Source organism: Platalea leucorodia (assembly GCF_965183815.1).
Source record: "Platalea leucorodia genome assembly, chromosome: 1".
NCBI lineage: Eukaryota > Metazoa > Chordata > Aves > Pelecaniformes > Threskiornithidae > Platalea > Platalea leucorodia.
The window spans coordinates 124,373,070-124,401,003 of NC_138823.1; positions in this window are offsets into that span (position 1 = coordinate 124,373,070).

The following is a 27,934-nucleotide window of genomic DNA, read 5'->3' on the forward strand; positions in this document are numbered from 1 at the left end:
GTTTGCTCTGGAAAAATCATCAACCCGTTTGTTAGTGCAGCTCACAGTGGATCCAGCCATGGTCTCTTGGTTGCATTTCCTTTCCAGGTTTAAGGCTTTGGGAGTATGAAGGATGAGAGGCACAAAGAGCAGAGTCCATCTGTTACTTTTAAATAATAGGACGGGGGGGAAAAGTCTCCTAAAAATAACCTAAACTCTTCTGCTCCCACCTATCTTCCATCTTTAAAAACATTGGAACACTGAAGAATGTGGGGGGGACACAGTGGTACACATGTAGGCTGCAACTTGTCATACTAATTATCTCTTGCATCAAAGTGATTGCATTAACCAGAAAGCAGAATTTAAAAAAAAAAAATCTCTACAAACAGTTCATTCCAAGAACAATTAAATCTAAAGTAAGAAGAATCATGACGAATTGCTGACAAGTGTTAAAACATCATCTGCTGGCAGCTTCTTTTTCTTTTAAGAAGATGTCATAGCAAAGTCAAAACCAAGAAGTCTACAATAGAAGATATCAAATGACACATTTAATAGAACATGAGGCAAGATGTTCGTGTGTAAAATCCTTTGTCAATCTTTGCTATTAGTCAACATGCACACATCAGGGATACTACAGACAGTGTAACGGAAAGACCCCACTGTAAGATTATGTGCTGCTTCAAACAATATTATCTGAAGTTTATCTGACAAGATCTGAACCTTCAGAAGAGTCAGGAGTCATGTTGCTAGATGCAGCAAGGAGATAGTTTTCTTAAAAGACTCACAGATTTAAAGAGTTCTGAATTCAATCAATCCAATATAGCATTTTGTTAGAATTCAACTGTGTAGCTGTCTGAACAACAAAACTAATTAAACCTCATAGTAAATGTACATGTGTCTTGCAGCTGATTGACTTTAATTTAATTATTCCTTAAGCTCTGGGGTGAGCTCATCCCTTAACCAGAAAATCTGCACAGGAGAGAAAATTTAGCCACATTCTTGAAAAAACACAGACACCAACAACTGAGTCTTTTGCCCCATTGTTAGGAAATCCATAACATCATTCTCCCCCATGAATTGCCTGACAGCTAGTGAAGGGTGATCTCATGCTTTCCTTTGGTGTGGCATTACCAGCCTCCCTCCTCTGCTGTGCTCTTAAAATTCACATAGAAACTTCCTATCTCTGGAAGGTTCAAGAAACTTGCACCTTTCCCTTTCTTCACCAAATTCAGCCAAAATAGGCCAAGCTACAGGGAGCAGTCAGCATTCACAGATAAAAATATCAAAAAGCTTAATTTGCCAAGCAAAACAGGTGAAAGAGTGACGGGAGGAACATTCCAGGAAGTTCTCAAATTGACTCTCCGCCATTTTGAAGTGAGGTTTCCAAAAGAGGTAGGGCAGCTTTCAGCGACAACACAAAATGTGACACAGGGAAAATTTTGACTTTATGGGTTTAAAATTAGTAGAACCTTATTGGTTTCAGTCTTTTTAAATCTTACAAAATTTTCCTTCTAAAAAAGAAAAATAGTTCTGAGTGACAAAATAAGCGCAGCTGACAGACACTTTTTGGAAACATTTCATGTCTATGGAAGCCATCACAAAGGCTGTTCCTTCCCCCTCATCCCCAGCACACACACTTCTCTAGGCAAACTTGAGCACACTGAGCAAACACTTAGCATAATACACTCATTTCATATCTGTCATCAAAAATAATTACATAACAAGTAAACAGAGTAAAAAACAGTTAGCTAGTCTAGAAAAAAAATCCTATTATGGCAGCTGTTTAGAAACATCTTTTTGAACAAAAGCTTTTTTCCCCCCTGCGTGCTGATTTTAAGATTAGCCAGGCTATAGATGGAATCTTCTGAACCTCAACTTGAAAGTGCAAGAAAATACCAATGGTATCTCTGACTTTGAGTAATGATGAGAAGGGAAACCTGTTATATTTTCCTCTCACACTTGAAGAGAAAACACAATACTGCATCTTAAAAGAGTCCTCTTATGTTTCCATAACCATTACATCTAAAGTTTCAGGTTTAAATATCATAATCAGGAGAAAGTTCTAATCTTTGAATCATCAGCTCAGTGCTGATATAGCATACATAAAGGAAACTGGGGTAGAAGGGAAAAAAAGAATCATTGAACAGACCAATTAGATAGAGAGGCACCTGGTTTAAAAATATGTTGTAACAATACATTAGATAAAAAGGGCTTGAGAAATTTAATATAATTAGTTTACCAAGACTTAGGTCATAACTTCTGCAAAGCATGCACTCTCTGGAATTTCAAGTATCGTAATACTAGACTTACGTAGTTGTTGTGTAATGGCAACTAATGCCCAAATCCCATGCTTGGCAAGGGATATATACATCCAATCCGGACAGTGGTCTAGAGGGACCAGTGGTATAGATTGCAAAAGACAGTTAATCTGCATTGTCATTTACAACTAACCCATGAAGCATAAGCCCTGCTTTTAAATGTAAGTTCTAGTTTATTTCTAAAGATGCATAACAGCTAACATAGTACCACAGGATGAAGACTACTGCTGCAATCAGATACAAAGTATTTCTCCACAAGCAGTAAGAGAAAGCATGGGGTTAGACCTTATCTACTGCTATTGCTTCCCTCCAGGCACAGGGTCTCACCCTGCTTGCAGCATAGGAGACAGCTTTACATTCAATTCAGTAGGCTGCCTGGTAATTTGCCAACACAACAGGTAGCATACATAAATGAGCAACCTTTGAATAACACTATGTACATTTACTCATACTCTACCACTGACCAGAAGCAATCACTTTCCTTTTTCAGTTCCCTGCTTCTTATTTTGCTTAAAAACCCCTTAGCTTTTCAAAGCCAAGTTTATGTTGTACTTTGCTTGGCAACAGATACAACAGCTCCTGAGTCTCATTTGGCTGAGTTATCTTCATACAATAAAAATAGCTTACACATCTTGCCATACCTATGCATTTAACTGAGTAGGCAACCCAGTGTGCCACTGTCTCTTGTTACTTGCAGAGCAGACAGAGATTAACAGGTCTGCTCTGCCCTCGCCAATGACCTTGGTGAAGTTGGGTTTGTCAGCTCAGGCTACTGATTCCCATTGCTTTAAAAAGCAGGTGCCAGGTTCAGCCTTCCCTTAGGATGGCTTTCCAAAAGCATCATGCTAGAAGCAGTGGCACACACATTTTACTGAGGAAGCATCAAACTCTGGAGTCAAGCAGAGCCTTTAACATCAGGTTTCCAGTTGACTGGAAGAAACCAGCAACCTCTAACAGCAGAAATGAGCAAAAGCTACGAGAGGTGAGACACACAAGAAAAACAGGGCCTATTAGTCAGGGTTGTACTTGACTTACCTACCTACTACAAGGGTCTGTCTTTATTAACAGTAGACAAAATCCCACAAAGCTATAGTGTGCATAACATGGCATATACTATGGATGTAACACAAGCAGCAAACTTGGAGTACTGACCACAGATACTTGACTTTTCAGTCCTTCAGTGACCTTAGAAGTGTAATAACACTTTTGTACATCGTGCCTTGCAACAAGTATTTCATGAGCTAAACTTGCTTCTGCAAGGCACTGCTTCCACTTCAAACTCAAGTTTAATGAATCATCTAAGGTAAGCCTAACAGAGGCTTGTTGAAATTCAGTGACTCCATTTGACAATATGTCAAAAAACTTTAATAAGAATTCAGGGTTTTTTCATTCCATATTTGATTTTATTCCATGTGCTTATCCAAAGATGATTTAAAAACAAATGTAACTAGGTTCAAAGTACAATGAGAACCAAGTTCAAATGTTGTAAAACTACTATGATGTATGATGTAGAGGTATGTATAGTTCTGAAAAGATGTATTATGGGAAGGAGGTATTTAGGGATTTTATACTCAATTTATTGCAAAACTGACAGATTTCCCTCATTAACTCCGATTAAGCCCACTGAATTTTGCTACACTTTTCTGGTTATACGCCAAGTGCCAGGAGGCAGTAACATATTTCTGTGGCTTGGGTCATCTAGTCTGCTTTTGGATAGTTGCCAGATCTCATTTGACCTTTATAATAAGATTTAACCCTAGTAGTTGGACTAAGTCACTCTTATTTAGATGAGCAGACTGGTGCAGCTCAAACCTAGGTCAACAGTGAAGGAATGTTGTTGCCATTTGACAGCTGTTCAGTGGCTTCTGGGAAAATTGTTGGTGTTCTCAGTACATTTTCTAGTGGACAGGCACTTAACCTAAAGTTTACTGCCACAGTTTGCAGTGCTCAGCAGAAAGGCAAACAGCTGAGTCATCAGGGAGACAGTGACTTTCTCAATACTGACTTTTTCCAAGTCAGACTTGAGGCACTGAAGGAAAAAAAACCAAAGGAGATTGAAAACAGCGGAATTCAGGAATCTTTCTAGAATTTAGAACCTGGCATCTTCCACTGGTTTAAAAGGAAAGTCACTTCACAGGAATAGATCTTCTGAGCCACTGCTAACAAGTACTGCAATAACCTTCATGTTCAGGTAACATGCCAGATCCCATAGAGGAAACTCACCATTCCCCACCCCCCTGCTCTAACAGGGATGAATTCCACCTGCAGGTCCCTGTTAATTTGGATACAAGCAGGCTGCAACAATCCCAGCTACTACTGGTTGAATCATCCCAACTACTACCAGCAGCCATACCTGGAATGGCTTCTTAAAACTAAACAAACACTCTGCTTTCATACTGAATGATTGATCACAAGGTTCATTTTGACCTCATGCACTGTGGAAGAGACTACTGAACTGACAACTATGTGTCATTATCTGCTTATCAACACATATACAGGAAGAATACAAGGGCAAAAACAAGGCAAGGGGAAAGCAGGGAGACACACACATATACAACAGGGACCAAGCAAGAGAGCGAAATTACATACACCAAAATCTCTGACCTGGAAATCTCTGACCTGGCAGTGAAACAGCCGCCACAGTAAAACTGGAATATCACCCTTCCTAGCTTCCATCTTCTTGACTGGTATTTCCATCATCTCAATCATGAAGATGATGTACAATAAACTATCACATGGAGTGGTGAAGAGTCGGCCTACTTAAAATTTAGATCCTACACTGAATGTTTGTCAGCATCCACTCTCTGTTCTGATTCCTCTAAGAAAACTGCTAACCACTGCACAGTAAAATATAGTACTTACCTCCAGGTTTAAAGAGCAGGATATTGAAGAAAAAAAAAACACATTCTGACCTTAATTTAAGGCACCAATGCCAAGTTCAGCAATGGACAAAGCTTCGACTATCTGCAAGAAAGCAAGAAGCTTGTGTTGCCAACACCAGAAAGCCAGCAGCAGGGGAGGCAGACAGTGGAACATTATGGAAGTTTAGCTGAGAGTCCTCCTGTCCCATGGCCCATTGGACACGGTTTCACTTTCTGCATTTTTACTTCATTAGCTCATAAGCTAATGTCTTGCTAATAGATATTGGGGAGGGGAAAGATGCTGAAGTGTTCTATATTATTTTTAATTGCATTTAAGACACACCAATTATTCTGCAGGCTCATTTAGCACCTAATACTAAAGACGCATTCATATATTTCTAGAAGTAATCTAACCAAAGCATCTCTAAAGATATTCCTGCTAACAATTCCTGTGCAACAGACCTGGAATATTGTCACGAAGGTGCCAGCCAACAGTGGGGACCAAATGCATGACCTGACTTGACCAACTCCCTAGCGAGGCCACAAGCAAGAAAAGACAGGCTATCTCACAGTCATTCAGAGGGAAGGTATCACTGTCTTCTGCTTGAATATAAAGTGGATTTATTTGCAAGATCTGTTAAGTGCTACCCGCTTTCTGCCTCTCATCGACAGTAGGGACATAAGCAAGTTAGGAAGGTTGTTGTCCCATTCTTCTTTCTTTTAGGACACTTCATGTACGGAATGATACCAGGTTCTAAATACTTGCAATGCCTCAACCTTAAGCTGGCATCTGAAATAACTGTTTTTCTTCTTTTTTTTAAGGAACAAATCAATTTATTTTTTTCTTCATTTTTACATCTACTTTGGCTATACCACCCCAGTAGTTCCTAGCGCTTAGCTCGCAAGTCATTACTAGTAATAAGTGAATTGGTAATGTTAACACTGCTTCTAGGGACAGCTGAGCTGCAATACCAAGTGCCTGGTGTCCCACCCTGCCTTGTGTACCTATGATTCCTAATGAAAGACAGACTGTCCCACACATGGATATGCCATCCATATAAGACACTCTGCCTTGGCTGCCATCCCACTCAGCAAAAGCGGCATCATGTTAGAAATCAGCTATATCGTGCTTTATCATCATGCCTGATAAAGTGCCACTTTCTCCTTCATGTTCATCAGCAGTAAGAGCCAGTTGCACTTCAGGACATGCACACACAGTCTTCAGAGTACCACAGAAGGACTAAGTTCACTTCAGAGCTTCTGACAAAATTGCTGCAGACTTCTTCACACATCAAGTGATGCCACTAGCCAAGAACAGCAGCGTAGGCAATTTCAGCTCATTAGCATCAGTTTGTATCTTCTCCTTGATTCCATCCCTCAAACCAGTTTAATGCATCTGAAGGCAGTAAGGTCCAACACAGCTCTGTGGATGCCAGTTCATAAGCTGAGACTTGGTTTGGCTTCCCTGCCCACACCCCAATCCTCTAATTAAACAGATTAATTCCTTGGCTCCAGAAAAGATCAACCTTTTAGACTATTGGCTTCTTACTCTGACATTGAGAAAGTGAAGTGCTTGAAAAAAGCTAGCTTGAAGCAGGTAGTAACGCTTCTTTCCCAGGGCAGTCAGAAGGAACCTCTTAATCAAGTTTTAAAGACGCCTCCCCTGCGGCAAGTCACTTTCCCAGGCTCAAGGGGCAGGGGAAAAAAAAAAAAAACAAAACAAAACAAAACACACCACCATTCTCTGAACAGCTTCACATCAAAAAACCTGAGCACACAAATTCCACATGTCCATGAGAGCGATGAGTTAATAGGAACTTATTAAAAACCTTCCCCAGATAGTGTATTTGAGATAGATAAACATGCTTCAGCTTATCCAATACAAGATATAAGCATGTCTGGGTAGCACAAAGCAAAATAAGTCAGTGAAAAATGTGTTATTTTCAGTGACTCATTGACCCCACCTGCAGAACCCTTTCAAATCTCTCACCCAACAGACCTTCAAACTTCACACAGATAGAGGAAATGAAAAAAGAAAGCTTGGGGGAGGGAAGGAGGAAATCAATTTAACTTTTAACATTTCTTAGATGCATCAAAGGTCTCAGTCATGTAGTTCTATTAGGTTTCTGCGTGGATTCTTGTAAGATGTATGTGGAAAAGCCTTCGCTGGGTTCACTGCATGAGACTGAAGAAAATGCAGACAATATGAATTTGAACTTTAATCTTTTTCTTTCCTGGAAAGCCATCTTCAAAAAAATGTCTAAATAAACTATATATAGATGCTGGCAAGTCGCAAGGCTGAATACAACCTGATCCAATACAAATATTTTGCCACTCTCAGCTCATGAGTGCACAGCAGTACTCAGGTCTCCCTAACTGAACCACGGCATGGCTGTACATCCTCACAGTTGGTACTGGTATTTGTAGTATCTGTGAGGCAAGTTTATAAGCTTATTAAACCCAAAACACAGAAGGCAAAAGCTTACAATAAACAAGGATGAAAAAGAGAAGATTAGAGTGTAAATGACAAAGGAAGATGAGATTAAAACGTGTAGGGTACAACATAGGTGGAGGAGAATTACCACAGGCATGCTTTAATACAGTACGATGATTTTTTTTTCCTGCAGATGCTGGATGGTCTAGACATACTTTCAAACAACATTCCTGGTAGTTAATCCCTCAAGTCTGCTAGTGATTTGACAGGGTTGTAACACTACAAACAATCTTTATTATGTACTTATCTTCCCCTCCCTCCTCAAAAAGGAAATCAAGTGTGCAGAGTATAAAGTGCATTTCATATGATTTGTTAGGATGATCTCCTCCTGGCTTAGGAATGCATCTCCCATTAACATTAATGGGCAACTGCAGATGCACAGAAAGAGGGGAACAGTCATTGCTGTTTCAGCCTTGTACATATTAGTGGTACTCCATGAAATTTTTCTTGCTCACTATCTGATCCCCTAGGATGGAGCAAGCAATTACCACTGAAAAGAATTAACCTTCTGCCCATATATTCTTCATTTTTACCCCTCAACAGTGAAAATTCAATGTTCAAAAAGTGAAAGAAAAAGAAAACATGGAAACCTTTGCAAGCAAAAAGAACATACTTTTATATGGAAAGGAGGCTCAAGACTCTTACAATACTTTGTGAAAGCAGAACTATTAAGACTGGAAGGATGGTGAAATAGGTAGCTAACAGCCCATGAAGCATTTAGCCACCTTCTTTCCCATCCTAATTTGAATACAAATGAAATTCATAGTTTCCTCGGCTTTAGTTTTCAAGGCCAAATCTCAATGTATTGGAAGTTTCCTCTCTTAGTGTATACATGTCCTTCATACAAAACAGAAATCTAGCATGTCAGATTAAGGATTTGCTCACCAGGATAACTTAAATATTTCATTGTGTCAAGGCAGGGCAGGGGGTTGTTTTGGATTTGGGGTTTTTTTTTGGTTTTTTGTTTTGTTTTGGTTTTTTTTAAGAGGAAGTAAAGGTAGAAAGAGGTCAGAAAGAAGCAAAAGTAGATGCTGAGGGAAAGCAACGTTAATACAATCAATACTAAACACTTGAAGAGTTTTTAAAGAGGAAGTTGCTTTAGTTGAAATACATTGTTCTTTGATTACAAAGCAAGCCATGTCCTTGTCTATAGCCAAAAAAGTCTCTTGGTTTTGATAAAGTAACAGAAACCATGAATAACGTTCAAATTCTTATTAAAAAAAATCATTAGCAATAATATTGCTTCTTGGCTATCACTGAACAGCTTTCCAGTTTTAGTCTAGGTTTATAACAAGTTTTCCAGAAAGTTTTGGCCATTGTAACCACTTTACAACTCCGTTGTTTTAAGTGCAACAAAATACTGGGGGGGGGGGGGGGGGCGCATGGGAGAGCATGACTTCACACATTACCACAGAATATTAATCAAACACACTTCCAGCTTAAGTGACAAGATGCAAAGGATAGGGGGAATCCAGCCATAATAACCATCCCTCACAACCCACAAAGAGGCACCACTGCATTAGAGGAGCCACAGCTGTGCAAGCCCCTCCATGAGCAGCAACTGCATCAAATAGTTTGCTACAGGATATCCTGCAACAACTTCACAGATCAGCACAACCTAGTTGGGCTAATGCAGGTAAATAACATTCGGATCCCCTCACAGATTCATTTTAAAAGGAAGCATGTGTCAACCTGAGCTTCATATCCTTTTTGACAAGGGCATATTACCTGATGTGGCTGTGAACTGGACCATCTGCTGTAGGAAGGAGCACCAGAAGTCTTGTTGGCTGTAGTTCTCTGCAAAATAAAAAGACAGACATGTCAAATATTCACCAACATCTCCATCATAAACAGTCAGCTTCACCAATCTCAACCATGTAAACTCCCATAGCAAAAAGAAAACCCAAACAGAAACCCCAAGAAACCATAAATATGATCCAGTAGCATTAAAATCACTGAGATGAAGTTTGCTGAATTTGGTACCAATGCTCTGTTCAGCCTTCAACCTCAGAACCTCCATTTTCACCTCAACTTCTGCATATCACCTAGATTGCAAATTTAAATGCTGAGCCCTAACCTAAATTGGGGCTGCAAAGCACTACCCTTCAGACAGAGAATTCACTCAGATTAAGCAAGCATGCTCTAAACTCACATTTATTCCAGAAAGGAATCATTAAAGGGGTTTGTCTGCATGTTTTGAGAAGTTATATCTGTATTTTTCCCTAACTCATAGTGATGCTTCATTCTATACTTCATACTAGTTTTATAGAAGCTGTTCTTAACTCAGAGAATAAAGCAAAATTGTTCTTTTAGAATCACTTCACCCTACTCAGAAATGAAACTTGAATATTTTTGGAATAGGTAATGAAAGAGATTAGTTATTCACCAACTTCTTTTTGAAGAAAAGCCACAGTCTTTATGATTTGTGCCTATACTTCTTTCACCCACTTCCCTTTTTTTTTTCCTGAAGCACTAAGAGCAAAAGACTATGGTCATTCAAATCCCTATGATGTGTGTCACATACAGACCTTATAATCAAACTGCCTTTGATATTGCAGAAGAATCAATTTAATATGGTGTCTAGTAGAACACCACCAATTATTTTAATACACGTTAACACCAGTTCCAAAATTATTTTATACCATGAACTTCTACACTATTTACTCCTAGTTTAGGTGAGAGCCTAATGTAACACAGAGGTCCTCCAAATCCATCCCTCACTTACGTATATTTGGTGCTTCTAAAAAAGCCTCTAAACACCACACCACAGCTAGTAGCCAAATATCTTGCAAGTATATCACTACTACATTGTGTAAGCTCAGGTATTACAGAAACCTTGTGACAACAAGGCTATCTGTATCAGGAAGATCAGGTAGATTTGAGTTACCTACTCATGAGATCCAAATTCAAACAGGCTTTCCAGACATGAGATATTAATTTATCAGTACATTATGTCACCAGCAGGACGCTAATAAGGGGACAGATTCATATTTGAACCATATGGACATAAACTATACAAAAAAATGCAAGAAAGACAATCCATGTGAGATTTATACCACAATGTAGTATACCCTTTGTAAGTATGAAAATAAATAGCTTATGGCTTTTAACACCCAAGGATATAGTACATTTCTATGCCAATTATAACCACTAGGGCTTATACATCATTACATATTCTAAAGCTGGCATGTCATCCCCACTAATGAGAAACAGCCACTGCTGTAATTGTGCTTTTGTGTTAGTCTATCAAAAAGCAGTTATTTTACAAATTTAATTATTAGCATTACTGTATAGCGTATTTAGCTTCTACTGGACACCCTTAGAAGGATAGGCATTTTTTTAATAAACAGATACACCATGCAACAGAATAACACTTAATTTTGATAGAAGCTTCAAAAAAGACAAACTGCATACAATGTCGATTTCAGCTGTATAAAAACTTATGAAAACTATCCCCATCTGCTTCAGAAGAAAAACTGGTCAATCTATGAATAACAAGTTGAATAACAAGATAGCTAGAGTTTTTCTAGAAGCATCTAGAAGTTGCTTTCCAGCAAGATACCTTTCCACAAGCACCACACACCTTTGTTCACATATATATATATAAAAAGTACATCTACCCTTAGTATTGTCCAATAAAAACTGCATATTCCTTCTGTCTAAACACATAAATAGCAGTCTTTGATTTCATTATTTACTCCAACACCTGTTACCTCTAGTAGGTACATTTCCTCTACAGCAATCGCTCTTTTGAATTCTTCCACCTCAGTTTCAAGGACATCCCAAAGATATCCCGCAGGGAAACAGTACTGCAATATTACAGAGAAACAAGAGAACTCTTTCCAGGCCAGGCAGCCAGCAGACAAATACCTCCAAAGACAAAGGCAGAAGATCACTTTTTGTCTAACTTTACAAACAAGAAAGGACCAGAGCCTCAGAAGTATTTAGCAGCCGACCTCCATCTTCTAATTTGATTAAGAGGTAGGCGCTTTAAAAAAAAACTGTAAAAATAGTAGTCTAAGAGGTCTAAGATCAGCATTTATTTCCCCTGTCCTCTCAGCCCTTTTTTTTTTGTCCATTCACAGATCAATGAGTAGGATCACTTGCATGTTCCAAGGCAGTCAAAATATTAGATTATAGAGCAAACAGGAGCTTCTGTATCAGATCATTTGGAGTAGATTCTGAAAGATCTGGAAAATACTTCCATCTGAGCATCTCTCCAAGTGCTAAGGAGCAACAGGAAAAAAACTGAAGACTAGACCACATCCCCTGCTTTTCTCAGCAGTTAAAATATTTGAGGCAGGTGACTTAAAAAAACATGCATGAACAAACTCCAAACACACACATGCACACTCTCACTCCTATTTCACTGCAAACAGCAGAAATTGGACAACCACCTACCTTTAAGAGTATGAACCCTCGCACCTCGCAGACAAGATCATAAGGTACACCCCACTCTGTACTAGATGAATAGCTTTTGCACATAGCTTGCACCACAAAGGAGACCTCAAGGTGTTAAGTTTTCACTAGGTATTTTACCAGGGAGAACCTGGGCTGCATTCAACCCCTTAAGCTACATCCCCTTCTTCAGTTAAAATCACCTTCCTCATCACTCTCCCTTCTGAGAGAGAAGGAGCACATACACAGAACATTTAAGGAACTCTCCCTCTGGCACCATTAGCACTTGAGCACAAGCCCTAGACATAAACCCCCTCTCTGGTCTTGTAGAGCTCCCTGACAGCATCATTTGAAACATCTAAACCAAGCAGCTCTCAACTCTCCCTGGGTCTCCAGCAAGCCCCCACTCTTAGCTAGGATTATACTCAGCCCTTCTACCTTCCCAGCTCATTTCTGCTCCCTGCAAGCTGTCTCTCAGCCATATGTAGGTACAAAAAAAACCCTCCCCAGCTATTAAAAACTAATTAGGACTGACCGTTCTAATTACCTGCTTGCCCAAGCTGTTCCTTATGTCCTTGCCCCTCCTCCTCATTCCCCCCACCTGTGAAGAGAGGTTAAACTCACACAGCTGCAGGTGACCACCAGTCGCTTTAAAAGACCAATGAACTTCTGCTGAAAACTTTAGAAAAGTAAAACAATTTTCACAGCAGACTGTACTTCTGAAGGCAATAAAACTGCCAATTGGACATGTGGGTTTTGGTATCTGAGCTGGAAGTTATGGAACAAAAGAAGAGTGAGAGAGGAAAGCTGGTGGTCTGCACACCACTGCCCCCACAACAGTCAGTATGAGAGAAGAAAATCTCATGCAGGTCCAGGTGCAACACGTGCTCCAAGCACATGGCCAGACCCAAGCCTGACCATGAGGAATGCTGATGAAACATCAGGCTGCCTCCAAATCCCAGTGAGAGCAGGAAAAAAAGTACTTTTTTCATAGCAATAAAGTAGCACAGATAAAAGAAGAGCAAATGATGCAGTGTACATGCAAAGCTGCTGTTTTATATGCGGTTTGCAGTAAAACTGTTTTCTCAGAAGATTCCTACTACTGAACACAGTAGATAACATAGCAAGAAGCCAGAAAAAAATCTTTTAGGAGAATACATGGAAATCTGAGTATGGCTCAACAGGATAGCTCATGAAAAGATGTTACTGTTTCATTCTTGGGCTAAGGCTATTAGTGACTGTACACAATACAAGCCAAGATCATATACAGTCCATAAGTAATTCCTCATTCAGTCAAGGAGAGCTTCAATGTAAGGCCACGCTTCAAAATTAGGAAAGAAAAACAGAGCACAGAGGAAGTTACACGTGTTGTTACTCTGGCAATATTTCTAAAAGCAAAAAAGAGTATATATTCTGATAACAAAGCCAAAGTTTATAACTTGTTCTACAGCCAAATAAACTTATAAAGCCTTCTGATGGGCATGGCAATTCATCCCATTAGCTTGGAAAAGTATCTTAAGATACGATGAATTACTGTCTGGAAGTACCTGTCTCTTTCCATCCGCTCACTGGAGAGAGAGGCTAAGCAGCCTCTTGAGACATCTAACTTTAGATGGCTAATGTTAGGTGAAATTAAATCTACCCACACTCCCTGTTCTCCTTCATACCAAGGGACCTAGGCAATTTGTCCTCTTCTAGGGTTTAACGGGTTATTATGGTAGCAAATTTGCTGTGTAATCGGGGTACTTTTGAACTGCCTTGCGAACTCCTGTAAACTGTGTTAATCTTTCAAACGCGGCTCGCTGGTAAAGATGTGAAGTACTATCTTGACTTTCAGGACTTTTAGAATTTTTGGGCTGGGCAAGAAGGGGAGAAAAGATTTTTACTTATAAATAGACAAAAATAATATGAAAGTAAATGGAAGATAATACTAAACATTTAATACATCAAAACCATTTTTTTCAGAGAAAAAACTACTTAGACTTATACCTGTAGTTCTTTGAGAATACAGTTATAGTTAGATGATATACTGCCAATTCCTGGGCTCTGCAGTTTCCTGGCCTAAAACCTTGCTGGCATTCAGCAGGTATCTTGCTCATCAGTTTTATTGGAGATGTTCCTTGTTTGAAGAGTATAGAGTTCAGCTGTTTATACAAAGGCTGACATCAAACTCAGGATATGTTTTGCACTGTCCAATATCTAGATTACTTTTTTCCTATTATTTGCTATGGAATTTTCCTGACTTTTCTTTAAATTCAAAAGTTCATTTGCTGAACAAAGTAATAGTGACATCTGACAACACTATAAGATGTTAAGGCATGGAAGTTCTTTCTTTGAAGTTTGCTTTCTTTTTTTTTCATGGAGTTTTGTATATGTGTGACTTTTGCAAAGAGGAATCAGTAATGTTATGTTAAAAAGGAACAATATTCAATGGCTCCTTATTGACAGATACAGGCTTTTGGGTTCACTTGTTTATTCCATTTTATTTCACACCAGGAGTTTACAAAGACAAACACAAGTGAAAAATAAAGTTTTAACTTCTCATACTATAAAAGGCTGTAATGTTCTTTATGACTCTCCGGAAACAAACAGTGGGTGAAGTCCTTTTGCCATTAACCATAGTGGGGAGGGGACTGGTTTTTGAAGTATTGAGTTTTATTTCTTTTTACTTATTGACCTTATTCCACAACAGTCCAGTATAGAAAATGACAAGTTATTAATTTCTGTATACAAGTTAAATAGAAAAGGTGACAACTTATCTGATTCTGTCTGATCAAAGATAGTGCTTCGAGGAATTACAGAGTCTGAAATTTGAACCAGTAATATCTCTTGAAACAACATGGACTTCATGCCTACATATCAATCCATCCCTGCCTCTGGTCTGGCTCCAGACACTCTTAAGCCTTGTTCATTCTCTGTGTGGGGTAAGACCTCGCACACTTAGTGATATTAAATCCTTCACAGCCTCTTCCTCACAAACGTCATCCCAACGGATCGGAGGAGTCAGCTCAGTGGAAAGGGTCTCTCTGTGCTTCCAATCTGGTATCGCACCTGGCTCCATGGGGAGACAAACCCCGCTGAAGCCTGCTCATTACAGATGTGCCGCTCACCCATGAAGCCATTTTCACTCCTGTGCCATAAATGTATACGATTCCTTGCTCCCTTCGAAACCTTGTCCCATTTTTCAACAAAACCAATACTATGCTGGAAATTCATAGCTACTGCCACTCAGGACATAAGACAAAAGAAACTGCAAATACTTTAAAGATCCATGGTTTCTTCAATACCATACAATTAAAGTTAATTTTCAGGTTCTCATTCCTCACAGTTAAAAATCCTCCAGAACTGCCTGGAAAACTACCTGCTTTCTAGTGAGACTAGCACTACGAAATTCCAGAGAGATGGACTTTTTTTTTTTTTTTTGGTCAGAAAAATGAGGACAGAAAAGGTTGATAATTAGATTAATAACAGGAACATCACTTCATTACAGCTATGCAGCAGTCTTTACCACTCCATGGCAGACATTGCTGATCATGGGGTTAGGACATAAAATGAAATGTGGTGGTGTTGACAGCAGTGGAAAGATGGTACGTGGCACAACAGTATGGTGTTCTCTTCCATGCAAAGGGCACATGATGCATTCTTCAGCTAGCTTGGCAGCTGAGTGAATAGCATATGTCAAAGTGACATCATTGTTTTGCAGTGATGAGATGATGCAGGAGAATCATCAAGAATGTTGGCCCATAAAAGTATAGAATCAAGAAGAAAGCATTAAAAAAGCAGCTGATCTGGATACAGTGGTCAGGACGTAAAATGTAACAGAATTATGAGAGGTGAAGTTTGTAAGTTGTAAATGAAATACATTTATAAGTTGTGCATGAAAAAGTGCGCAGTGGGAAAACAAACTTTCCTTAAGATTGTTGCACAATGTCATCAGGGATTACTTCCTCTACCTTACAGAAATCAATGTTATGACAGGAAGAGACAGAGCAGGAGAGATATTGACTGAGCTGTCAACCATAGGAGTACATCTCTCTGAACCTGTGGGTTTGGGCTTTGATGAAGCAAATGCATACAGTAGACGTTTTTATAGGAACACAGGCACTCACTCAAAGTATTCACTTGCATTTTATATCCGCGGTCTACTTTCAGTCATCAACATAGTGACTCATAATTTTTGAGGTGAAATTGCCAAAAGTAGTATAATTCATCTATTACTCACCCCATCAGTGGATTCCTGACAGTTTAGCAATTTTACATGGGCTCTGAACCATGGTGTAGGGCTTGTCATGACACTATGATTCCCCCTCTTTTTTCTCTTTGTCCACTCCTGTTCCCAATTTAATATAGGTATTTTGGCACCGTGGAAGGAAAAAATGCTGGACAAAGCCAGGGATGAAAATATCCTCTCTTCAGAAACTCTCTTTACACTTACCAATCAGGAGTTTTGTGTTAAACAAAAAACCCTTCACTTTGTGACCTCCCATATCCTACTTGATTGTTAAAACTATTAATGAATGTATTTGAAATTTCAAAGTATATCTTTAAATGGGGATGAAGTCCACAAGCCTTTTATATCTCACAAACCGAGTAAGAACCGATATTAGAGATAGCACTACCCATCTCAAACCACATCTACCTTAGCAGAACTGGCTGGTCAAGCTCAAGCCAACAATGCTGTAGCCATTAATTCCTCCTCCATTCCCATTTGTATTGGCCAATGAAAGTGCAGCGTACTTGAATCACAAACAAGCTGAAAACCTGTTATTGTTGGTGACATGCAACAACTTCTTTCTTAGGAATTCTAATATGGTGAAAGAACTTCTCATCTCTGTGGAGATGCTACATACACCATGATTTGCTGTGCAGTCAGCACTTTCTCCCAAAGCCAGAGAGTTTGAAGATAAGCTGCAAAGAGATCGAGGAACAACCTTCAAGTCTTCCAGATGGAGTTGACATAAAGTTGGCATCCTTATCCCATAATATGTACAATTAAGAAATTGTAAGAAAGTCACAAGACTTGAAAACACGCAATAAGATAAGGAGGAGAAATCATCTCAGCTTGAGTGAAAAAAAAGAAAAACGAGAATATGGAAACAGTCGACGCTTTGAGGTCAAGAACTCTCCCAAGCACTACAGAGAAGGTAGGGGAGCACATCACAGCCATATGAGAGATAATATAGTCAGAAAGTAGATTTTTAAAAGTTAGCTGCTGCTTCTGTGGAAAAAAGACTACAAGGTAGGAAGTAAGTATAGTATTAAGTTGAGCGATGTTACATTATCAGTAATCAGTAACTTTAAACAGTCAGTCAGGGAACACAACAGTACTTACATTACCAGGACATCTGCTCCTATTGAAAGAACGCACAATGAAATATAAGATGCATTATCAGAAGAACTTGGAACATATGACATCTTTTATGCCCTTTGGACTCTCACCATTTTCCCAAGCAAATGAAATGCTGGGGCACAAGGAGGTGTTGGGAACGAACTATAAAAAAGACAGTCTTGGTTATGGCAGACAGTGGAATGGGGTTAGTTTTGTGGGACTGAAAGATGTGGCTTTCTTCAAAAGTTTGCACAGGTCTGCAAAAATGGAATTAACAGGTATATATTGATTTGAGACAAAGGAATAACACTGGGAATGTAAAAGAATTTCATTGTAGTGAAAGCTGTTCTCTTCCAGCAGCTATTCTGAGAAACGTATCTGTCCCATTAAAAAATCAGACAAGAAATATGAAAAGTGACCCAGAATCTTTGAGTAATAACAGGTCTGAGGTGTTAAAAGATAACGAAGTGACCACACAGAATACTGACATTGAGAAGGAGACCTTCAGAGATAGATACACTTTAGAGAGTATTAAAAATCATTAGAGGAACAAATGCAAATATAAAAACAATGGATGCTTTCATAAAGGTGTGGGGGGATCCTTCCTTCTTTTATTAATGTTCACCAAAGATAATAAGAATGCAGAATTATGCTTACATTGAAGATTATAATAAAGCCAGAACAGAGAAAAGCCTTGATAAGACAATGCAAAAGACAATAGTGCAGAAATTGAAGTAAAAGATGGTATACAGTAGATGTACTAATCAGAATATTTTACATGTATTTCAGTACTGGGAGGCAAGGACATGAATCATGAAGGTTCAGGAAAGTACTAAAATAAAAATCTTTATTTGCAAACAATGCAATCATAGAAAGGTGGAGGAGGTACTCTAATGATCTCTTTAATGGTGAGACAGATGAAACTGAACAACAAAAGGCTATTTTCTAGATAAATGAGTCATTCACAGAAGAATCAAATTTTTAAAGTATTCAAAAGGCAATTAGACATTCAGGAAAAATGCTTGCAATTCCTGCTAAATTATTAAGACCAGGACACAATAAGGTTAGTCCATTTTTTTACAACCTAATTTTGAAAACATTCCCAAGGAGTGGAAAGTCACATTTCCAATTTCAAAATAGGGATGTATTGGAAATGTAAGAATTATTTGTACATTTCTTCTCACTACAACCTCAAAAATCCATCCTCCATACCTTTTACAGACACATACTCATTAAACAGAGGAAACAGTGAGAGACACTGAGTATTGGTGTCTGGCAAAGAGCATGATGTTCCCTCCCAAGATTAGTCACAAAAAATGAAAGCAAGCAATCAATTTCAGTTAGATCTTGTCTCAAGAGAAAATGCTGATATAAACACAATTAAAGTGTAATTTCTTAGAGGATTTAGGAAGAATATGCTAGTGGGTCTTCGGTCTGCAGGGAGAGCATCTGACATCTTAGAAGACCATAGCACAAGCATGCAGCTCTTTGTCTGATACGTAGAAAGTTGAGTGCTTTCTAAGTAGGGAGACAATTTCTGCTCTGTTTCATAGCAATCCAACGCATGCTAAAGTGGAAAGAGGAAGCAGCCCTATACTTTTCAGAGCGGTCTAGTCATGGGGAGAATCTGGGGTTGGAAGGAACTGAAGCAATCTGCCTCGACTTCTGAGCAATAGGCTCCTGTAAGAAAGACAACATAGGAAGAAAAGGGTGTTTTCAGATCAATGAACATAGCAAGAAAAATTCAAGGAATATAAAACCAGGTAAATAGCTGTGTAATGATGAGATTTTGAGCAAGCCTTCTGTCAGGCAATTGCATGAGGTTGCAATGAGTTTGGTAGCTTAAATACCTAGCAGCATTAAATAATAGTACAAATTTGTGGGAGGAAGAAATTCAATTATTTGCTACTTTGACCCTAGTGAGAGTGGGGAAATTTGTCTTTATACTCTTATTTTCCTAAAAAAACCCTAAAGAGTCACCAAAGTAAAAAAAGTGATCATTTGACTAGATTAGCACTGATACTGCCTAATCATCAGCTGAGACAAGGAGCTGACAAACCAAAGGGGTGACATCGTACTGCAGTTTGACTGTAGGCAGTGCTAGCATAATATAACTAGCATGGGTGACAGCTGCTGTGACTGTGAAGCGGTACAAGGTTTACTACCTGTCAACCACCACAGCAAACTTGCCGGGCTCTTGGGTACATAAAGTACTCTCATTTTGTTGCAGACATTTCTGCAGAGAATTACTGAGAATACAGTTAGCTGACTGTTTTGCACAGGATCCACACCACCTCTGTTACTGCCCAAGCAATATGTTGGACATGATTTTTATATAGAGATTCTAGTAATCCAGATGATACTCTTTGGCAAACAGTAGGCTCGTTTATCTAAAGGCTGTGAAATCCTACACCTATTGTCTCCACCTACCTTCTTCTTCTACCAGTATGAGCCTTTAGGTTCTCCTCCTTGTTCAAAACCCCTCTGCTTGCTCCCCGCGTTCAGCTCACGCTCCTTCTCCCCCGGGCCTATCACGCAATCTAAATCCCAACACCACAGAAGGTGAGAAAGGCATTCAAATTTGGCTGTCACTGCAAGAGGAGAGATGCGACATAGTGGCAGCAATAACTGCGAAAATTACCATTCCAGCTTCTTCAAATGCCCCTCCCTCCACTGGGATCGAGGCACACCACAGCAATAAATTCTTCTAAGAGCCCTTAAATCTATCACACTAATTGCTAAATGTGGAGTAGCCATTCATCTTTCCTGGTAACATTGCAATGCATGAATTTGCTGTAAGATTTTTTTTTTTTATTGTTTCCTTATGATTAAAGTATAAAATAAAAGAAAAAGTAACATCACTCTGTCTACTTTCAGGCTAATACTTCTTTTTGAAGCCTGGAGAGGAGTTCAGGATTGAAAAAATGAAAGATAAGGAGAATTGTCAACAGAAAAGGACGACTATTTCCCTGCTCTATTCACATGCATTCTTAGCACTTAAGACATTTATTTCTAGACTGCAGCATGAATAAACAACACCCATATTTTCAGAAATTTCCTAATAACTTTCCCTTTAAACTTCTTTCTAGAAATCTCACAGCAAGTCTCCGTTCAATTAGCATAGACAGTAAGAGAAATTGGACTGTATTTTAGCAGAGAGGTCAAATATTTAAAATAATAATATTCTTTGGAGTTGGTCGATAAATATACGCGGAAAGAGATGTCAAGGAAAACACAGGCAATAATGAGAGGCAAACTTGGGATCGTGAGCATGTCTTTTGTCAATTTGTTCAGCGTACAGCAACCTTGCCAAATTAAGAAAATTCCAAGTGCATTAGGAAAGGCTGCCCTCTTCAGACAAACTTAATAAAAGGTACCCAGAATAAGTTCTAAGTGTCTTGAAGTTAAAATAAAAATGTGGTGAAATGAACTGTGCAGTGCAATATCAACATAATATCAACTTTCTTTTGCTTAATAACAATTTGCTACTACATAAAGAAAAGCACTTGTCATTAGCTACATATTAATGTGTGTTTGTTTAGACTCACTACAGATCCATTCATACATTTTCTATAAGTCTGTTAAAACTTTCATTCATATGCTGAAATACAGAGAATTAATTAAGAAAGCTATTGAGTCTGAGCTTTTTCTATACTGTCATATGGAAAAATAACACATTTTGCAGTGCTGAATTTCTGTCACACGGGAATTTTCATTAAACACAATAAACTTGCTTCTTTTCTCTAACAAAACTTGAGGTTTAGATATATTTTGATCTCCCTAATGATCCAAAATAGTGAGTGGAAAAATGTGTTTGTCATCATGATTGGTGTTTTATACTAGATGGCTATTTTTAATTTCTTTTCCTTAAATCTTTCATGAACAACTAGGAAACTGAGGTTACTTAGCCAGAAAATTACTTTTCTTTTCCTCACTATTGGTCATCTGAGTGTCTTCACAGGTGAAACTGTGGATGTTTATCTTGCATCACACCAGGTGGCAAAACACAAGGCCACCAGGTACTTTCCTGGTGAATATGAATGAATTTTCATAAGGAAGATGACCTGTATGAAGAAAATAACTGTATCTGGGTTTACTACTGTAAATAACAGCTTCCAATTTATGGAAGGTGAGGAGGACATAAATACTTTTAGCGGTCTTTTACTTTGAAAACTGAAAGGTGTATCATGGAATCTGCCAAGGAGAACCAGTAATACAGATTATGTTCCACAATACCAAACTCAATACTTATCTATCAAAATTTTTGAAGTCCTTTAACAGGAAGGACTTTTTGAAGTCCTTTAACAGGACCTGGGACTGTACTAGGCAAACTTTTTAAAACAGTTAATTAACTGTCAATATAGCCCCCTAAAGTTGCTCCAGAACAGGGAGCAAAGACGATGCTACTAAACGAGGAAGTATTAGTAGTGACAGAAAGATACAAGGGATTTAACTGCCAGCTTAATGGAAGTCTCTCCATTCATCCTTAGACAAAGTCTCTTTTCTAGCTTTTCAGCAAAGCCTCCAATGTCATGATATCTCGGAGGAATACGCTTAACTGCCCAATAAGCTCGTGAGCTGAGATATGGCTCTTTTTCATTGCAAAACACCTTCTTTTTTGGTCTCAAAGCACTTCCCCTAAGCTTGATAAATCCAGTTCATTCTATACTCTGCTCCAAAATGTGAATCGAGTTCCCTGCCTCCTTCACCACATCACACCGGCTTCATGGACAAGAGGTAATATCTTCTTCAAACGTCCCTTTCCACAGAAAGTCTCTTGAGCCTGTGATACAGGCAGCATTTCCAAGTTCACTTTAACAAAAAACCCACACTCTTAACTTTAAGCATGTGGGGAAGTCCCTCTGAAGGCTTCTCTTTTTTTTTTTTTTTTTTGCCTTTGTTAAATAGGATTTGGTTTAAGATGTACTTTAAGTTAAGCATTACTTAAATGCTTTGTTGAACTGGGGCCTGAAATGGGACTTTAATTTCCTTAACAACTCTCAATATACCATTGCTAGAATAAATGTAGAAAAATCAGACTTTCTAAAAAAATGTGTCTCAAGGGCACTAGTACAAGCAAATTATGGAGAAGTTAAATAATGCCAAACTATAAATCTCATATCTACCAACACTTATCCATCTGTCTTACCAGCATGCTAAGGAGCAGGTCTTGTTTAAAGACTGAGATGTTAGAGCTGGAAATGAATACTTGCTTTTTAGTCCCCTCCTATACTATGGTATTCAGTTTCATGTATAATTGATGGGCTGAAATTTTAAGATAGATAGAGTAAATAAATTATGAGTATTCAAAATATCGCGCTTTTGCCAGTAAAACCCTGTTATTCTTCACACTGACTCAGCCACCTCTTGTGCTGCTATCTTTATTTATAGGAGCAGTATTTTCTGTGATTTTGTGGTATACGCTTACTAAAATGATTTCGATGGAAAACATAACCATGAATCTGTAATAATCAAAATACAGTACAGTTTTGTTTGAGTATTTTTCCTTCATTCAATTGAGACACAGTGTAAAAGAAAGGCATATTAGTTGAATACCAGCATTTTATATGCTATTGCTAGTTCTTGCACAATAGAATTCCTGAGAACTGTGCTGTAATTCTTTCCTGCAGTGAAACACAGGGGTGTCCACATTGGCATTCTTGAATTTTCTTACGCTGTTAAATTATAAGACTGCTTGTACTATGAAGAGAGATTGGGTTATGAATTTTCTGAAGTGACAGATTCTGTTATATAAACCACTGGTGAGTCTGGGAATGTCATTCAACATTTTCAGCTTTGGAATGAATTTTGTTCTCCTTCTTCCCATGAGAAAATTAAAAATGTTCACAATTTTACTGGTAAGGAGTGCAGTTTCCACGACAAAGTCACATCCCTGGGAAAACCCCAAGTACTTCTTCCAGCCATGGGAGGACAGAGCGGTGGATGTACAGAGGTACAGTTCTGTCCTGACAGCTGTGCACCTGTTGCGAGTTACTGAGAAACTCAAACAAGGATCCTAAAATTAAAAGGCTGCTCTACAAGATAGCCGCAGCATACTTCTTGTAAAAGACAAGGCTAACGGGCTTGGAAAAATAATAGAAGAAATAGGTTTTGTGGAATTCATTATAAGCCTTTTTAAAAAAAAAAAAATACTGGTCTTTTCTCCCATCACATGCAAGTCTTTCCACTTCTTTCAGGCCCAGGCTGGTAAGAGGGCTAGTCAGGTATGCCCACTGTCCTTCAGCATTACAGATATGGCATCAAAAGTGAACTGTGAAGTAACTGTCTGATACCACTTATAAAAGTTACTATATCATATTCGTATACAAATTACTTCGTTCAGTGACAATTCGTAATTGCAGCCTACAGAGTCCATTCAGGACTTGATAAAGCAAATAACTTGAGCAGTAAGAACTCTTCTACAGACAGCAACTGTCAGTAAAAATAACTTGAACAGGTAAATGAACACATGGAAATTTATTAGTAGAGAAAAAACACAAGAAATGAAAGTTTGTAATGGGATAAAATACAAGTTCTTATTGAAACATTAGAGGAAGGCAGCGTAAATTCAGGGACAAGAAAAAGATTACCGATTTTTCCTTAAATAAAAACAAGAAAGCAACCTAACTGTCTCCCAAGCACTGGCTGATAAATTCACTCAAAGAAATACAGTTTGAATTTGCCTGTCTACTTTTTCTAGGCAAAAGCCATCAAGAACATAGCAACAGCATTATTCCAAAATCTGCAAGCTTCACAGTCCTCTCAGATACTCACCTTCAGACTTCTAACCAGAAAATGGGGGAAAACAAACAACACCCCTCCCTAAATACCCTAACCTCTCAAATAGCATGTTGATGTAACCTCATTACCTCTGCTCAGAATTACTTTAGATTTTATCCCCCAAAAAACAGAAATATATAAAACTTGATGCTTCAGAGCATATCTCCAGGTCTCTGCAATTATTCTGGGCAGAAACTCCCTAGGTGATTTCTAACACCTTCTTGTCACATCAAAGACAAGTGACAAACCTAGGCTGACCACCAGGCTCACCCACCTGCAAAAGCTAAGTCAATTTTCGCATCGCTTGTAGACCTCTCTGCAAGCATCAGCATGGCCGTTCGCAAAACGTTCACAGCCTGCTTTCAACACCTGAACACTTTGGAAGGCGGAGTATGAAACTCTTCACAACCTTAAAGGTAAGCTTCAGTCAGCAGATGCAACTCTTGAGTAAGACAAGGAGGTCTAAACACCTTAGCACTGCATTTCAGGAAGTCGGGCGTCTGGAAGATAAAAGCTCACACTCACAGACCCAAACTACAACTTGTACGAAATATCGTAGTAAGATCTGAAATATAGAGGAAAAACAGTTCTTCCTGGGATGTGTCATAAAAAATGTACGCTCTTGGAAAAAAAACAAGAAAGAAAGTGAGCTGATATTCACTAAAAATGGAAGAAAATGCGCAACACAGTTTTATCGTACTTAAACACAGTATAAATCCATTTGAGTAGTTCGGAATGGGGCAGGGAGAGATTAGTTTAAAATTTAATCTGGCTGTTCAGATTGCAGGCAGAAAAACCACAATTCAACCTAGACAACCTGCTTAAGTTCAACCAAAAAAATCATCGAACAAGGGCAGAGATCCAGCGGAGCCCAACGAGTCCTTCACCAGGTGTACAGAAGAGTTTCAGCTGCGTAATACCAGCGGTGTGTTAAGTCAAGTCCTGTGTCAGGGTACTTGGCTAGTAGAAATAGAATCTGCAGTTGAAGCAGGCCAGCTTTCCTTACAACATAAAAGTCGTATCCAGTATGATGTATATACACTGGCTGCATTAATAGGACTTCTAAATTCCCATTTTAACCAGTGAGTGTTTCGGCACACTGCACTGGGGAATGATTCTGTGCTCGGCCAGCACAGCTTATTGCAGCTCTCCCGGAGAAAGAGCCACTTCTCTTCCAGCTGCGTGACGTTGCTCTGATGTCAGATTTCGTAACACCCCTTAGGTCCAACTTAGGTATGCCAACACAAGATCTTTGTATAGGCTGGGACCGTACTCACAGACACGGATACTGAAAGAGGCCTTGGCAAAACAATCACTGAACCCACATTTGGCCTGTGTCCTTGTACCTTCAAGCTGGGATTTTCAAAGGAGTTTGAATTTCACTGGCAGATGAACACATAATACCCCTTCATTCCTTTGAAGAGGCCAGTCTGAAGCTATAATGAGCCTGCAAATAGTGATTAGCATTTAAAGTGGCACCCTCAATAATAAAATCTCTGTGAGCCAGATTCTAGTTTTCTGGAAGTGAAAGACACTATTCACATTTACCTCTCAGGAGCCCAATTTTGGTCTCGTACTGCTAAATGAGAGGTCACAAGGTATCAGCTCTAGTGAATTGCTCCTAGGGTCTTCAGGTAAGATTTAATTCTTGGCATTTCATTTGCAAGCGTTCTGGAGGCTGCAGTTTACTGCTCCCTGCTCCGTTCCCCTTCCAGCCTGAAGAGCAGTACCTGTTGTCAGCCAGGCTGCAGGAGGCTGGAGTGATGCCTTCCTAGTCCAAAGACTCACACCTCCTCCCAAGTGGGCGTGAATAACCATCTCTGAAGTCTGACTTTCCCATTACACTCAAAAATCCTGTTCCCCACCTCTGGAGCCAGACAGAGTTATGGGGCTATGAGGGTCTTTGTGGTATGCTCTGCATCTCTCCTACCTGCTGAGACCAAGTCCATGGTAGCTACTTACAGTTCAGCTCAGTCTTCAGCAAAGCATTTCATCGATAAATGTTGTACGGGGCTAGTTAAAAGCACAGGGGAAGGATTTATCCTGACATCAAATTGAAGCTTAGTAAAACCAAAATAACAAATGAACAAACCCACAGCCAAGTAAAAATATCTGAACCCACAAGTGGGGAAGCATTCAAGTAACAGTAAAGCTTTCATTCCTAGCTGCTTCTGCAGAAGTAGGTGTTAAGCAGAAATGCCTCACAGAAACAAACCTAACCTGGGCAGGCTTTTTAGGGAGAGTAAGCAGACAGAAAAGTCTCTTGATGCCCATGTAAACCCCATTACCTCTCTTTTTACCTTCTGCCACAGCCCACACAAGGACGCTGGTCAAACAGGTCAGAGAAAAGGCCAAGCGCGGGCTTAGGAGCTGTACGTTCCCCAGAGAAGACCTCCTCTGCTCTGATTTTTAAAAAACATCAAGTCTCTTACTTTTCTACATTAATTTTGAAATCTGTTCCATTTTCCACGCTTGACTAGAGAAACCATCTCTGAAGTCCCTGAAATAAAAATATTAAGGAGAACACCAAAGTGTTTTTAAAATACTGTAGCACTCGAGTCTCTGTCTGCCACTCGATGGCACATAGCAATTTAAAATTATTGAAGCTCTTAAATTAAGTGCTTAAATTTGAAGGTGATCATCACTCTGAACATGTGAATTGTACAGCTATCTGAACTATCAAAGCATTCCAATTTACTCTAAGCAGGTCATTTTTGGAAGTGATAAGGGAGACTGTGATTGCCCAGCCTGCACTGATTTAAAGCTAGTGAAGTTTTCTATTCGTTTTTACAAGTACTTCAGCAATTCTGGTAACTTATAAGAATCCTGTGCTGAACACATCTGAGCAAGTTGGGGGGTATATGTGTGATTTTTTTTTTGTTTTGCTTTTAATCAGCAATTTTGCATCAGCATTTTCCTTCAGGAGTCAAGTCAAAGCAGGTGCTTTTCCCTAGTTCCTCCACAGTTGTGTGGATATAAAAATTGAACACCCATATCCATTTTCAAAGTCTTCAATTCACTTAATATACAGTGTACAATTTTCTGAGTGTACTGAAAATTTCATTGCTTTGTAGCTACAAATTGAAACCTATAATGCTTATCTCCAGGAAGCAATCATTAATGCCTTTTTTTACAATAGAATATATTTAGTCTTGCAATTTTGGCACACAGTGCCTTTTGAAAGTATTTTCTTAAATGAACTAGTAATAGCTAGTTACCCCCTGTAATATATTACTCAGTGATGAAATAGTTATATTCCATACAAAAACCTTTTATAGCTGTAAGGACTATAGAAACACAAGAGATCCTTAAACTCCAGGATGATTCTTTCCTCTGCCATCCAAAGTAGCTTAGGGCCAGAACAAGGCCTTGCCAGGTTTTTTTTGGATTTGGACAGCTTTCTACATATTCCCAGAATTGTTAAATATTGCACTATTTCCCACACTGCATAAAGTTCAATTAGGGAGATTCTTTTTGTGGGCCTTTTTCTTGTGCTCCTCCAACTGCCCCATGGCAGAGCTGTCATGACTGATGTCCTGCCTTGATTCACAACACCCAGCAAATATTTCCCATTTTCCTTTCTGAATAGCTTTAATGATAAAGCATAATTGTTTGAAAACTCTGATGACTTCTGGTACTTGTTATAAATTAATTCCACTTAATGCCCAGTCTTTTTAGGGTGCTTTCTTTATCAGAAATAACTGGAGTTGAAGATTTGTCAGTTAGCCTTCCAGTTGTAGACCCTTGAAAACCAAATCTCTTTTAAGTGGAAGCA